Source organism: Trachypithecus francoisi, unplaced genomic scaffold (genome assembly GCF_009764315.1).
Source record: "Trachypithecus francoisi isolate TF-2019V2 unplaced genomic scaffold, Tfra_2.0 Lachesis_group11, whole genome shotgun sequence".
Lineage (NCBI taxonomy): Eukaryota > Metazoa > Chordata > Mammalia > Primates > Cercopithecidae > Trachypithecus > Trachypithecus francoisi.
This window is the reverse complement of record NW_022681456.1, coordinates 94,723,789-94,739,094: the sequence shown is the minus strand read 5'-3', so window position 1 is coordinate 94,739,094 and position 15,306 is coordinate 94,723,789. Positions and strand designations below refer to the sequence as shown.

Below are 15,306 nucleotides of genomic sequence, written 5' to 3'. Positions count from 1 at the left end.
GCCCCATCTTCAGGTCCAGTACAAGATGCCAATCAAAATAAACTGCATTCCTGAAACACACAGCCAGAAATTAAAGCTATTCAACTCCTCAAGGCCCAGGAACTGTTTTGGAAAAGGTGGATGTGTGAGAATGTAAGGGCCAATTTTAAGAGAAAAAATGAGTTCAGTTTCTCTATAAATTAATCATTAATGTCAAAGGCACACTGATGCAAGACCAGCATATGGACCCGTATCAGATTAACAAGGTTTTCTTGAAGCAGTAGCCAACTCTTAAATAAAGTTTATAAAAGGCTTATGAAAGTTATATCTCATGGTCAAGATTAAAATTTTGTAGATTGTTTATAAAATTTTGAGAAACAAATTTAATTGGCTTTATGCTGTTTTTATTAGGGCTTATTGTTTGGAAAATTCAGTCTTCTCTCAAAGAATGAAAGTTTTTGTCTCTTTTTTTGAAATTTTTGAGTTATCACTTTTGTCAGATGAATGACTTATTTTACAATGACCTGTGATATCAAGTGTTTTAACCCTTTGATATTTGACAAACTGTCCAAAATCAAATTATAAATTATGTCTTTTTCTGATCTAACTAATCCTTTAAGATATTAGGTCCCCTAAAGTCCAATAATGACATAATTTGGCTTTTTTGGTATAAAAATTGTACAGGAAACATTGTCAAATATGAATGGTTTGTTGTTGTTGTTTTTTGAGACAGAGCCTGGCCTGCTGCCCACGCTGGAGTGCAGTGGTATGATTACAGCTCATTGCAGCCTCTGCCTCCTGGGTTCAAATGATTCTCCTGCTTCTGAAAGAGATCAAATGAAGAAACTAAAAGGCAGAAATGAAGTCCACAGGCAAACAGCCCGGGCAGCGCCCTGGCAGCCCGGGCGGCGCCCTGAGCCTAGTTAAAGATCGACCCCGGACCTAACCGATTAGGTTATCTATAGACTCCAGACATTGCAAGGACAAATGTTGTGAAAGTCTCTGTCCTGCTCTGTTCTGTTCTAATTACCGGTGTCTGCCACATATCTTAGTCCTGGGCCCAGTACAAACACATTCCTCTATTCGTCCCAACTTCCTGAAGCCCAACACAAACACATCCCCCCACCCACACATCTCAGAAACACCACCTAGAGAGCCCCTGATAAGGTCACAACCGTTTGTAGTTTTACTAAATGCGCGGGAACAAATAGAAAACTGTTAATTGTATAACTTAAAATATTAACCAATTACGAGTTGTGATGCTGCAACCAAAAGAATTCCTTTGTACCTCTGTAACCCTACATGTCCTGTATACATCGGACTATATAAAGTGGGCACATGCATCATTCGGGGCCCTCTTGTATGTTGTAGAACGGAGGGACCAAGTTCGAACTTGCATTAAAGATCCTTGCCGCTTGGCTTTGACTCTGGACTCTGGTGGTCTTCTTCGGGGAATAAATGGTCTGGGCATAACACTTCAGCCTCCTGAGTAGCTGGGACTACAGGCACCAGCCACCATGCCAAGCTGATTTTTGTATTTTTAGCAGAGACGGAGTTTCACCATGTTGGCCAGGCTGGTCTCAATCTCCTGACTTTGTAATCCACCTGCCTCAGCCCCTCAAAGTGCTGGGATTACAAGTGTGAGCCACTGTACCCCACCGGTGTTTGATTTCTTTAGGCTATATTTATATAAATGTGTTATTGGTATGAATCCTCAAATCATGGGAAACTCCTATAATTCTGATATGACTTGGTGTACATTTTCAGTAATAATTATCATTGTTATGTTAAATTGTTGTGTGGCACAGAGGTAACAAATTTTTTTGTCAATTATGTCTTTAACTATGACTGCCCTAAAACTGTTGGTCATCCATGGGCAATTGTTGTCTTATTTTGGTCTTCCTTAAAAGGTGACTTTATAATCAGCTATAGAACTCTAACAGGTGTTCTTACTCTCAGATTTGTTAACTTGGGAGATTGTGACATTAGAATAGAGGAAAAACCTTTCAGGACTCTCATAGAGAGCTGAAATGTTCATGAATATCAAGCAGAACAGGTGTAAACTATGTGAACTGAACTAATAGAAGACTAAAGTAATCTTTTTAACTTTTTGGTTAAAACGTTGCTGATCCTTTGTTTTGTTTTTCAGAGTCAAGAAAAATTTTCTTTTAAGCTCTTTACAACTTTTAACAATTAAGTAAAGTATACTCTTATAAACAAAATTTGAAGCATATTTGTATCTCTCTACCTAATTTCTCCAGAATTTGGAAACTAACTGTGAGTGTTCTTAACTTACAACAACACAGCTATTTGTATAAGTGCAATAAAAATCTGTTTTCATTTGTAACAGGACACAATTAAAGAAACTGGTCATTTTACCAAGGCTTTAACTGAAATGGTGTGATTTCCTTTAAGGAATCAAACTTAACTTATAGAGCCAATAAAAGCCCCTTGGAAAAAGTAGCCTCATACCTTTTTCTACACAGCTGCTGTACAGGGTTTCTGACCTGGGGTAGGTAAAGAATGTCAATTTCTATCAGGCCCTGGAGCCCTGGTTTATTGTGGAACTTCAAAAGGAGAGAGTCATCCATCTTATGGATATTTAATGGCACAAATCCATGGGTTGGCTCGGCTTTAAAAAAGTCTTATCTGAGAGTCCTCCTAAGGAACACAGTTCCCTCAAAGCCAATTTAAAAGCATATGTAAAAAATAATTAGTTTTGCAAGACTGTATGCAAATAATTAAGCCAAATATAACAAAGCGAACCAGCCCTACCATGATTCATCTTTAGTAAAAATGGGAAACTGGAGAGAGAAAAATTATGTTTCAAAAACTACACTACACCTGTTATTAAATTCTAGCCTTGCCTAACGTTTTTCAGTTTTTATTATTTTCTACAGATTGGGCAGAATTCTAATTTTTCTTAGCTATAAGTCTTCAAAATAACGTTTTCAAATTTTTTCTTCTTTTTTCCATTTTTCCTTATTTGAAATTACTAAAAACTAAGATGTGCTTTCATATAGCCCTGCAAACTGAAGCTAAACAACTTAAACTTCAGAAGAAAATAACAGCAATCTGGGCCAGGCGCGGTGGCTCAAGTCTGTAATCCCAGCACTTTGGGAGGCCGAGGAGGGCGGATCACAAGGTCAGGAGATCGAGACCATCCTGGCTAACACAGTGAAACCCCGTCTCTACTAAAAAGTACAAAAAACTAGCCGGGCGAGGTGGCGGGCGCCTGTAGTCCCAGCTACTCGGGAGGCTGAGGCAGGAGAATGGCGTGAACCCGGGAGGCGGAGCTTGCAGTGAGCTGAGATCCGGCCACTGCACTCCAGCTTGGGCGACAGAGCGAGACTCTGTCTCAAAAAAAAAAAAAAAAAAAAAAGAAAATAACAGCAATCTGTTTACATACATAAGCCACTTTCATATCTGCCTATCAATGTATGGACTTCAGAGTAATGTGGCCTGCATTTGTCTCTCACCTCTCTGTGACCTGGAAGCCCTCTCCCTGCTTAAAGTTGTTTCACCTTTACTTCAAGTTGTTCTGCCTTTCTGGTCCAAATCAATGTTCATTTTACATATGTTGATTATGTCTCATGTTTCCCTAAAATGTATAAAACCAAGCTGTGCTCTGACCACCTTGGTTACATGTCATCAGGACCTGACTGTCTTAGGCCATTTTTGCTGCTATATCAAAATTCCTTAGATTGGGTAATTTATTGACAAAAGAAATTTATTTCTCATAGTTCTAGAGGCTGGGAAGCCCTAGATCAATGTACCCTGTTGCTCTGTTCTCAAATGGTAGAAGGTGGAAGGCCAAGAAGGGTCTTGTTAGCTCCCTTGAGCCCTTTTATAAGCTTACTAATTCCATTCATGAGGACAGAATCCTCATGACTTAATCACCTCTTAAAGGCCCCATCTGTTAATACTGTCACATTGGGTCTTAGAGTCCAATGTATGAATTTTGGGGAGACACATACATTCAAACCATAGCATAGGCTCTGACTTTCTACTCACTGACTCATGAACCCTGTGGGCTGGCTTCAGCGCACACCACCCTTTTGTAATAATTCTTGGCAACAAAATCACTACGTCCCTGCCACTAATACTAAGAGACATGGTGGCAGATTAGCTCCTTGAGCTTATTTGTCCTTACAAATGTCCTTTTCTGTCCATTCCTTAAGTGTTGGTATTTGCTATGGCCTGAATGTTGGTGCCCCCTAAATTAATATGTTGGAACTTGCTACCCACTGTGATACACTACTAATAAGTGGGATTTTGGGGAAGTGATTCAGGAGGGTAGAGTCTTCATGAATATTTTTAGTGCCATTATAAATGAGATTGAAAGAAAAGCACTAGTTTCTTATACCCCTCCTGCCATGTGAGGACATAGCATTTGTCCCTTCTACCATGTGAAGACACAACATTCACCCCTTTTGCCGTGTGTGAATGCAGCAAGAAGGCACCATCTGGAAGAACAGGTCTTGACCAGACAACAGATCTGATGGTGCCTTAATAGTGGACTTCCCAGCCTCCAGAACTGTGAGCAATAAATTCTGTTGTTTATAAATTACCAATTCTAATATAATTTGTTATAGCAGCCCAAACAGACAAAGACAGTATTTTTTTGATTTCTGTCCTAGGTGTTCTTTTCCTACTCTATAGCTTTCTCTGAGATATTTAATTTTTTCCTAAGAATAATTTATTATTTTTAAATTGGAGGCAAACCTACTGGAAGCTACATTTTTTTTCCTCATAACTCTTGACTTACAGGTATAGCCACATACCACTTGGATATGCTATTCACATGTAACATCCTGGATTCAAAAATTGAACTAGTTACTCCTATCCCTGCCCCTCCCCAACTAAGCCTTGTTCCATCTCTGGTGGTACTTGGCTTGGTGAATACCACCACTATCACTTATTTTGTAAGCATTCATATTCCTTCCTTTGCACCCTCACATAAAATCAGGAAACCAATTTAACCCATTCTGTGACTGAAATTTGTCTCAATTCATCAACTGTTTTCCAATTCTGTTGCCATGGCCCCATTCAGGCTGCCATCCTCTCTCTCCTAGATCCCTTCAATAGCCTCCTAACATTCCTTCTTTTCCTCTTCCTCCAGTCTTGTCATTTTTGTCTCTTTTCACACCCTAAAAGAATAAACATGGGCATAGTGATCACTTAAAAGTACAAATATTTACACCTCACTATCTTGAGGAAAACTTTGCAGTGGCCACCTTGTTTTGTTTAGGTAAAGTCCAAAGCCCCTAACCTGACTTACAAGACCCTTCATGATGTGGCCTTGGCTTACTTTCTCAGCTTTATCTCTCCTCTCACTTATAATCATGCTGTCATCCAGCTACCAGATCTGCCTTCCAGACTGAAAGGTTTATTCTGACAGCTACTGGCACTGCTGTTGGTAGCCAGCCCTCAGCTGTCATCCCTTTTCGGAACTGCATATATCAAATGGCTGATATACATGAAGTTACTGTAGAGAACTGGTCCTGTCATTTCAACTCAGGACAACTCTGAAGGGCCATCTCAGCTTCAGAGCTCCTGGTGAGGTTGGCTGAGGCTTCTGTTGAGACTATCACAGCCTGACTTTTCTCTCCTCTCAATCTAATTTCCTTTCCTTCTCTCCCATACTACCTGGTAAAGATAAACCTTCTGCATACTAATCTCTGTCTCTGAGAATCTGCTTCCAGGGGAAACTGTTTGGATGAACGGAGGCAAGATGGTGCACTTCCGGGTTCTTCATCCCCCCCCAACTTTTCCCGCACGCGCAAAAATGCAGCCGGCGACCCGGGAAGGTGCAGACCAACTAGGCATGCGCCAGGTGATGTCAATCCGAAGAGACCAACATTTACCTGGTCGCACCTGCGGAACGCCCCCGACATGCCCGTGCCCCGCCTATTGCCCTCCCACTCCTAGAAAAGCCGCTCCGGACGAATGCCACGCATGGACTTCCCAGCTTCCCCACTGCGGTCGGGACTGTCGGAACTCCGTCCGAGAGCTACACGGGCGACTCTGTGGGCTTCATTTGCCGGAGGCCGACAGACCTCTCCCCACCCACCTTCTTCCCCTGAAGCTAGGTGACCAAAATAAACTTGCAGTTTTGCTCCCACACTTGCCTAGTCGCTGGTTCTTTTGTGCCCGCTCCGGTGGTCTTAGAAAAACAAGTCAGTTGGTGCCAAACCCGGGAGGAGACCCCTCCTCAGGGCCCCCAGGGTCTGGGGAGCCTCCTCCTCCTCCTCGTTCCACGCTGCAGACGGACCAGGACCTGAGACCCGCTTCCCTCACTCTCACGGCCTCTCTGGGGTAAGTGCCCTTGTCTCCTCTTTACCTCCCTCGGCCAAAATCCTGCGCAGGTCCGAGGTCCATTTGGAGCCACCATGTGGCTCGGGAGACCCATTCAGGACGGAGACGTCCGCCTGAAGGTAATCTCCACTTTGGCTCCATGAGCCTCCAGTCTGTCGCTGCTGGTTCCAAAAGACACTTTGAAGCCAGGCAGGGATCCATTTCCATTTCCATTGTGTCCATTGTGTCGGTAAAGAGGAAACAAATGGGAAACCCCCCAGTCCAAATTTCCAAAGAGCACCCTCTTAGGGTGCCTCCTAGCCAATTTAAAAACCTTACAGCTCCAACAAGACCTTAGGAGGAAGCGGTTAATTTTCCTTTCCACTGTGGCGTGATCGAACTCAGCAATTTCTGCCAGTGGCTAGGCAAGTGGTCTGAAATTAATTACATACAAGGCTTTTGGGCCTTACGCTCTCGTCCCGATCTGCCCTCTACTCCTCTTTCTCTCCCCACTCTCTCCACCCTGCTCCCTTCCTGCCCAGACTCCTCCTCCCCCCCATCCAGACTCCTCCTTCCTCCCCATCCAGACTCCTCCTTCCTCCTCCTTATCTACTAGTAATCCACTCGGTCCCGTACCTCCTTCCAGGCCCCCAACTGGCTGTCTTGAGTCCCCTGTCTCTGCCCACACCCTCCTACAGTGTTAGCGCCTTTGTGAGAGGTGGCTGGGGCGGAGGGGGTAGTCAGAGTACATGTCCCGTTTTCATTGGCCGATCTTTCCAAAATTGAGAAGCGTTTAGGTGATTTCTCAGCTAATCCCACCATCTACATAAAGGAATTTAGATACTTTTGTCAGGCCTATGACTTAACTTGGCATAACCTCCAGGTTTTCCTAACCTCTACCCTAAACTGACTGAGGTTCTAACCCAATATACCCGGTTAGATCCGGCCTCCCCCACAGGGGCCACCATTTTGGCGTCTTATTTCATTTCTCAATCAGCTCCTGACATTCGTAAGAAACTTCAAAAGGTAGAGGATGGTCCTCAGGCACCAATACAAGACCTGGTTAAATTAGCCTTTAAGGTCTATAACTCCAGAGAGGAGACGGCAGGCTTGCCTCAAACAGAAGTTACAGCTCCTAGCAGTGGCTTTACAGCCCAGTCGTAACCCCAGGCCAGAGAGTACACACTCCGCAGACTCCAAGGCTACGAAAGGAGCCTGCTATAAGTGCGGCAAGGCAGGACACTATGCCAACAGGTGTCCGCAAGGTCCCCGAGCCCCAACGCAGCCTTGCTATAAGTGCAAGGCGTCAGGACATTGGGCGTGAATGTCCTAACCCTCGTCCACCAGCAGCCCCTGCCCTGCTTGCCAGCAGGGAGGACACTGGAAGTCTGATTGCCCCACCCTGAGAACAGGTGCTGCGTCTCCACGTGACCCCCTTTCCAGGATCCTGGGAGCTCCTTCCAGCTCCTACATCTGGACGACAACTACAACTGAAGGTGCCGAGACTCGGGGACCCCATCACCCTCGCCGAGCTGCGGGTAACTCTCCTGGTAGCGGGTAAGACAATTAATTTTTTAATAGATAGCGGGCTACCTATTCTGTTTTGCCGTCCTTCTCTGGACCTAGCCTTCCATCCGATATCTCTGTAGTAGGAGTAGACGGAAGCCATCCACCCCACGAAAACTCCACTCCTCATTTGCTGCCTGGCCAACAACTACTTTGCGCACTCGTTCCTCATTATACCCTCATGCCCTACCCCCTTACTAGGCTGAGACATCCTGAGCACCTTAAGGCCTCCATATACATTCCCACCAACCCATCCACTCCCCTTCAACCCCCTCATGACCTGTTGCTCATGCATTGTGCAAGCGCACATGCTCCTTCTATATCGCCCCCCCCACCCCCCATCTTCCTATTTCTGTACACCCTCAAGTGTGGGACACTTCCACCCCGGTCATAGCTGCCCACCACCCACCAGTTCTCGTCAAGCTCAAAGATCCCACTCATTTCCCAAACCGCCCCCAATTCTCTCTCTCTCTCTCCTACACATCTACAAGGTTTAAAGCCAATTATCATGCGACTACTTAGCCAACATATTCTTGTCCGCACACACTCCCCCTGTAACACTCCAATACTTCCAGTTAAAAAGGCAGATGGAACGTATAGGTTAGTACAGGATCTTCGGCTAGTCAATGAAGCCACCCGTCCCACGCACCCTGTAGTTCCCAACCCTTACACCCTTCTGTCCCATATCCCCACCAATTCTACTTATTTTACTGTGCTAGACCTTAGGATGCTTTCTTTACCATACCCCTACACACAGACTGCCAGTTCCTTTTTGCTTTCACATGGGAGGACCCAGACACACATACCTCCACTCAACTGACGTGGACAGTCCTCCCACAAGGGTTCCGGACAGCCCCCATTTCTTTGGTCAGCCTTAGCAAAAGACCTTGCCTCCTGCCCTCTCACTAATAGCAAAGTTCTGCAGTATGTAGATGATCTCCTAATCTGTAGCCCTACCGAACAAGACTCTCTTCTAGACACTGCAACTCTCCTCAACCATTTAGGCTCATTAGGTTATAGAGTATCTAAACACAAGGCCCAAATTCTTGCCAAACCGTCATATACTTAGGAATTGAAATCACCCCAACAACCCGTCACTAACTACTGACCGCATGGCCCTAATACGTAACCTTCTTCCCTCTCAAGATGCAAAAGAAATTCAATCCTTCCTAGGTCTAATAGGTTTCTTCAGACATTGCATCCCCAATTTTGGAATCCTAGCCAACCTTTATACGCCGCAGTTAAAGAAACCCCACATGGGCCTTTGTCCAACCCCAAGTTAATCTCGACTCATTTCACCCGCTTAAAAGCTTGCCTTCTCTCACAACCCACTCTCTCACTGCCTGATTTCCAGCGTCCTTTCCAACTCTTTACAGATGAAAGGCAGAAAGTGGCAGTTGGTCTCTTAGCCCAGCCTGTCGGTAACACCCACCGTCCTGTGGCCTATCTATCCAAACAGCTAGACCCAACTGTACAAGGCTGGCAACCCTGTCTGCGTGCGTTAGCAGCAGCAGCCTGCCTGACCCAGGAAGCAAAAAAGCTCATTAGAGGCAGTAATCTAACAGTCTTCTCCTCCACACACCGTCTTCAGGATCTCATCTCTCATAAAAGTATTAGCCACTTAACTCCATCCCGGCTCCAACTTTTCCATCTCTTATTCATAGAAGACCCCACTGTTACTTTAGAAGTTTGCTCCTCTCTAAATCCAGCCACTTTACTGCCAGACTCTCTTAAACCACCCCATACTAAACATTCTTGTCCTGAGGTCCTGGAGGCTCAACCCCCCAGCCACCTACACTTGCATGACCAGCCCCTTCAGAATGCACAACTGACCCTATTTGTGGATGGCAGCTCCTTTATCAACCCTCAAGGAAACAGACAGGCAGGATATGCAGTAGTTACCTCTTCCACAGTTTTAGAGGCAAAACCCCTACCACAAGGGACCACATCACAGCAGGCAGAACTCACTGCACTAACCAAGGCACTCCTACTATCAAAAGGAAAAACAGTAAACATATACACAGATTCTAAATATGCTTTTCTAATCGCACACACCCATTCAGTCATCTGGAAAGAGAGAGGGTTTTTAACCACCGGCGGTACCCCTATTATTAACAAAAACCAAATACTCAAACTACTAGATGCACTGTCAGCACCTTCCAGGTAGCCATTATACATTGTAAAGGGCACCAAACTTCATCTAACCCGGTAGCAGCTGGCAACAATTTCGCTGACGTCACTGCCAAGTCAGCCGCCAGATTTTCCACCCCTAAGCCTCCTTCTGCCTGTTTTCCTCCCCCCAGTATGCCCCTAATTACACTCAGGAAGAAAAGGCTAAGCTATTACAAAATCCAACAGCCAAACTAACTATAGGTGACTGGATATATATTGATAACAAACTAGTTATTCCTGAAACACAACTCCATACCATTCTAACAGACATACATAATTCTTTACATATAGGACCCAAAGCCTTATATGATTTCCTAAATCCCCTCCTCCACTGTCCAACACTACAAAAACACTTACTTACAATCAACCAGCAGTGCTCTACCTGCCTAAAGGCAAATCCTCAAGGCGCATTGCATAATCCCCATCCCAGCCATCAACTCAGAGGACACCAACCAGGTGAAGATTGGCAAATTGATTTCACACATATGCCAAGACATAAAAAATTCAAATACCTCTTAACCCTTGTGGACACCTTTTCAGGGTGGATCGAGGCCTATCCTACCACAGGAGAAACCGCTAACATTGTTGCCTCTATACTCACTGAACATATTATTCCTAGGTTTGGCCTCCTGGTCACTCTTCAATCCGACAATGGTCCAGCATTCATCTCTAAGGTAGTCCAACAGGTGGCAGCCCTCCTACACATCACCTGGAAACTCCACATCCCTTATAGGCCTCAGTCTTCTGGTAAGGTAGAAAAGGCTAACGGACTCATCAAACAGCAGCTCACCAAACTCTCAATCGAAACCCAGCAGTCGTGGGTAACTCTCCTTCCCTTAGCCCTGACCCGGCTGCGGGCAGCACCTCGAAGCCCAAGAGGCCTCAGTCCATTTGAATTAGTCTACGGACGGCCCCTAACCCTCCAACAAATACCTTCCCTGCCAGCCCCTTTGGCGAACTACCTCCCATATCTCACTCTTCTCAGACAACTCCTAAGACAACACGCTGAGTTAGCACACCCTCCTCCAACAGACGCCTACAACCCACATCTCTCCCTCAGTCCCGGAGACCAAGTATACATAAAAGATATCCAAGCCAAAGACTTACAGCCCAGGTGGAAAGGCCCATACATTGTCCTCCTGTCTACACATACAGCAGCAAAACTCCTAGGACAGCGCATTGGATTCATATTTCCCAGCTAAAAAGGGCCCCCACCAGGAACAATCAGTGGACATCAGTTCAACTTTCCCCCACTTGCCTCAAACTTACAAAACTTTCTTAACTAGTTCATGCCCTGACCCCTGGGGCTTAGCTCGCTTTCTCACCATCCTCTACAAACCTATCAGACTTTCAATACATAACCCCAGACCCATATCTACCTCCAGGCAATAGTCCAGAGCAGTGGTTTTCCCGTCTCCTAACCTTCATCGAACATCTCCAGTGGCAAGGGACACTCCGTGACTACACTGAAAATGAAGTCTCATTTTATACTTATATTGCTGTTTCACTCATACACTCAGACCTTTGCTATTCCACCTACTGTATGGCAATTTTTTTCTCATCACTGAAACTTGGCCACAAGACAGCCGAACACACTCAGTAGTACATAGTTCTGCCAGTTGTCTTCCTTAAGGCTATCAAACTTCTCTCGCACAATAGAGACCCCCTTCTCATGGCTCACACTTATCCGCCAAAGGCTAAACTTAACCTACACTGTGAATATAACCAATCTCTCCCACTGCTTCCTCTGTGAGGCTTTAGAAGGCCCCCGCCTAGTGGCAGCCCCCTGCCCATGGCCTTCAACACAACTGGTCTCTCTCTAAAACTCTTAACCATACAGCCATTAACTGATCCCTCTATGTCCCCGTGTCCTTGGTCCCCAGTCTAACTTTATACAGCCAGGCAGAAGTAGCAGAGCTTTTCCAGCAACTTTCCATGCCACTACGCCACTTCCGTCAAAAACGGGCTGTTTTCCTCCCTCTAGTTATTGGAATCAGCTGAAAGCCTGGCCTCCCGGCAGCGCCGAACTACCTCAATAGCCCAGGTAGCTGCCCAAAACAGGCGAGCCCTAGGCTTGTTTACAGCTGAAAAAGGAGGCACTTGTCTCTTCCTTGGAGAAGAGTGCTGTTATTATGTTAGCAAGTCAGGCCTAGTAGACACTAACATTCAAACCCTCAATAAAATAAAAACTGAGATACAGAACCTTAATACCTCAACCTTGCTGGGACCTTCCTTCTGGGTTTTGCCCCTATTCCAACAAATGCTTCCATTCCTCATTCCTATACTAATACTGTGCCTTATTTTATTCTTCATCCGTACGTCCAAATGCCAACCATGGGCCCCGACCTTAACAGCGCCCCTTAACAGCAGGAAGTAGCCAGACAGACCATGGCGCCCCTTTATCACTATTATCAATAAAAGGTTGGACTGTTTGGATGAACGGAGGCAAGATGGTGCACTTCCGGGTTCTTCATCCCCCCCCGGAACTTTTCCCGCACGTGCGAAAATGCAGCCGGCGACCCGGGAAGGTGCAGACCAACTAGGCATGCGCCAGGTGATGTCAATCCGAAGAGACCAACATTTACCTGGTCGCACCTGCGGAACGCCCCCGACACGCCCGTGCCCCGCCTATTGCCCTCCCACTCCTAGAAAAGCCGCTCCGGACGAATGCCACGCACAGACTTCCCAGCTTCCCCACTGCGGTCGGGACTGTCGGAACTCCGTCCGAGAGCTACATGGGCGACTCTGTGGGCCTCATTTGCCGGAGGCCGACAGACCTCTCCCCACCCACCTTCTTCCCCTGAAGCTAGGTGACCAAAATAAACTTGCAGTTTTGCTCCCACACTTGCCTAGTCGCTGGTTCTTTTGTGCCCGCTCTGGTGGTCTTAGAAAAACAAGTCAGAAACAACTTATAACAACTCTCTGGTTTGCATTCCTGGCTGTAGCCATACTGAATATCATTGAGTTTCTAGAATGCCTGTCTTGCTCTCTTTTGTCTTCAGGTTTGTGCCAGGAACACAGGCTTGAAGAAAGCCTTCTCTCATTTTATATCTTATTCTAAAAAGGTTGCCTTTTAAATGTATTCTCATAGTACCCTCATTTTAATTTATTCTCATTCCCTCATTGCAACACCTGTACTACTCAGCACTATAACATCCCAAGATCATAAACTCTATGTTTATGCCTGGTGAATAACAGATTCTCAATAAACAATTGCTGAATTCATTTGTTCATTAATTTTGGTAATAGGGTAGCTTCACCAAGTGTCCAAAATCCAGTAGTGAAGACATGCTTTCCAACAGTTCAGTTTCCTTTTCCTCTACTTTTCTACCAAAATTTATGTTAATAGGGACTTTTCCTAGATGGCCATTACTCAAGGTTGCTGCTTGCTTTTCTGTATTTTCATGCTCAATCCCTTTCAGATAATACACTTGTTCTTTAGATATGTTAATACATGTAATCCGTTAAATATACTGTTGCCTGCCTGGGTACAGTTGTCTTTCTTCAAAGTGATTTTAATATACTAGTTTTAATCTGCTCTGCTTTTGTTGATTTTATCCTTCAAATTTTCCCCAAAATCTTATGGGGGTGAGGCGTTTCTCTCTATAGTTCCCATGTTCTGGCTGCTAATTACAACCTAGCCCTGTGGTGGAGGGGACTGTGTCAACATTCTTAATGGTTTAATGTTCCTTTTCTGGTGTACAGTAAAACAAGCATGTTTTCAATTCTTTATAGCAACTTAAATTGTGTTTTAGCAGGGTTATTGCTTTTACTTGGAGAGAAACACTAATTTTATGGAAAAGGTGACAATGGTAATGTAGAGATAATAAAAAGAGACAAGAAGTAGATTCTGAAATAATCTTCTTAAAGATAGTTACAATGGGAAAAAAGCCACCTCATTTATATATATATATATTAAAAAACACCTGAAGATTAACTTCACCTGTAAAATAGTCATCCATTCCCATTCACAGCCCAGTGAGCATGCTACAGTTGGATTTCAGAGCTCACTACTGTGCAGAATTGTTCTCAGTAAGGTCGTCACTGTTACCCAATCTCAAGGGCACTTTTCAGTTCTTCCTGCTTTTAACCTTACTGGTAAACACTTCTCCTTTTAAGTACCTGCCTCCACTCTCTCCTTTTTTTTCTCCTCTCACCCCGTCCCTGTACCTCCTGAGCCTCCTCTTACTCTTTCACTTCTCACATTCCTGAGTCCCTTCTCTTTCTTCCCTTCTAAGCATGGTGAGTACATCAAACTCAGGATTTTCTAGGCAGTCTTAGGAAACTTTCCCTTTCTCCCCTTATAACAACTACTATTGTATAATATAATGTAACAGTGTTGTATTGTTTCTTAATTGTTTGAGAATTTGTCTCACTAGATTGTCAGCTGCTTCAGGGTAGAAATTGGGTCTTTTGCATTCCCAACACACAGAGCAGAGTCCACAAACAATAGGTACACAACAGTTGTTGATTTAATAAATAAATACCCTGGGAGATACTTGTTCCTATATATAAATATACTTCTTTCTACATAAATTCTTGTCAGAATTTGCCTTCTTATTTCAGAAAGTGCTCTAAACAAAGTAAACAATCACATTTAATATACTCTAGAAAGATGTGTGCTCCTAACAGCAGGTTTAATTAAAATCATCGATATGACAGTAAAAAAAAAAAAATCTGGATGTTTCAGAAACTCTATTACCAGTGGTGAAGGATATAATCCAAACATTTTTTTTATTTGGAAAATGTCTTTATTTTATAATTACCTTGGTAAGGTCATAAAACTATATTCTAAAGATATTTTATGGCCGGGAACGGTGGCTCAAGCCTGTAATCCCAGCACTTTGGGAGGCCGAGACGGGCGGATCACGAGGTCAGGAGATCGAGACCATCCTGGCTAACACGGTGAAACCCCGTCTCTACTAAAAAAATACAAAAAATTAGCCGGGCGAGATGACGGGTGCCTGTAGTCCCAGCTACTCGGGAGGGTGAGGCGAGAGAATGGCGTAAACCCAGGAGGCGGAGCTTGCAGTGAGCTGAGATCCGGCCACTGCACTCCAGCCTGGGTGACAGAGCGAGACTCCGTCTCAAAAAAAAAAAAAAAAGATATTTTAAAGTTATTGACTTGAAAAAACAATGTTTCTGCAAAAAGAAATTTCAAGTTACTTTTTCCTATAAAGAAGTTTGATAAAAAGATTCATCATCTTATTCTTGTTCTTAATATAGTAGAGATTAAATACCATGCAGAGATTAAATATCATGACTAATAATTTCAACTAATATGAGAATATC

The 15,306-nt window shown here is 44.4% G+C and overlaps 1 long non-coding RNA gene across 1 annotated transcript in view; it reads right to left on the bottom strand.

The window, feature by feature from the left end:
* LOC117090284 overlaps window positions 1-15,306 on the bottom strand; it is a 39,591-nt gene that overhangs the window by 16,778 nt on the left and 7,507 nt on the right. The gene's annotated exons all lie outside the window — the stretch shown is intronic.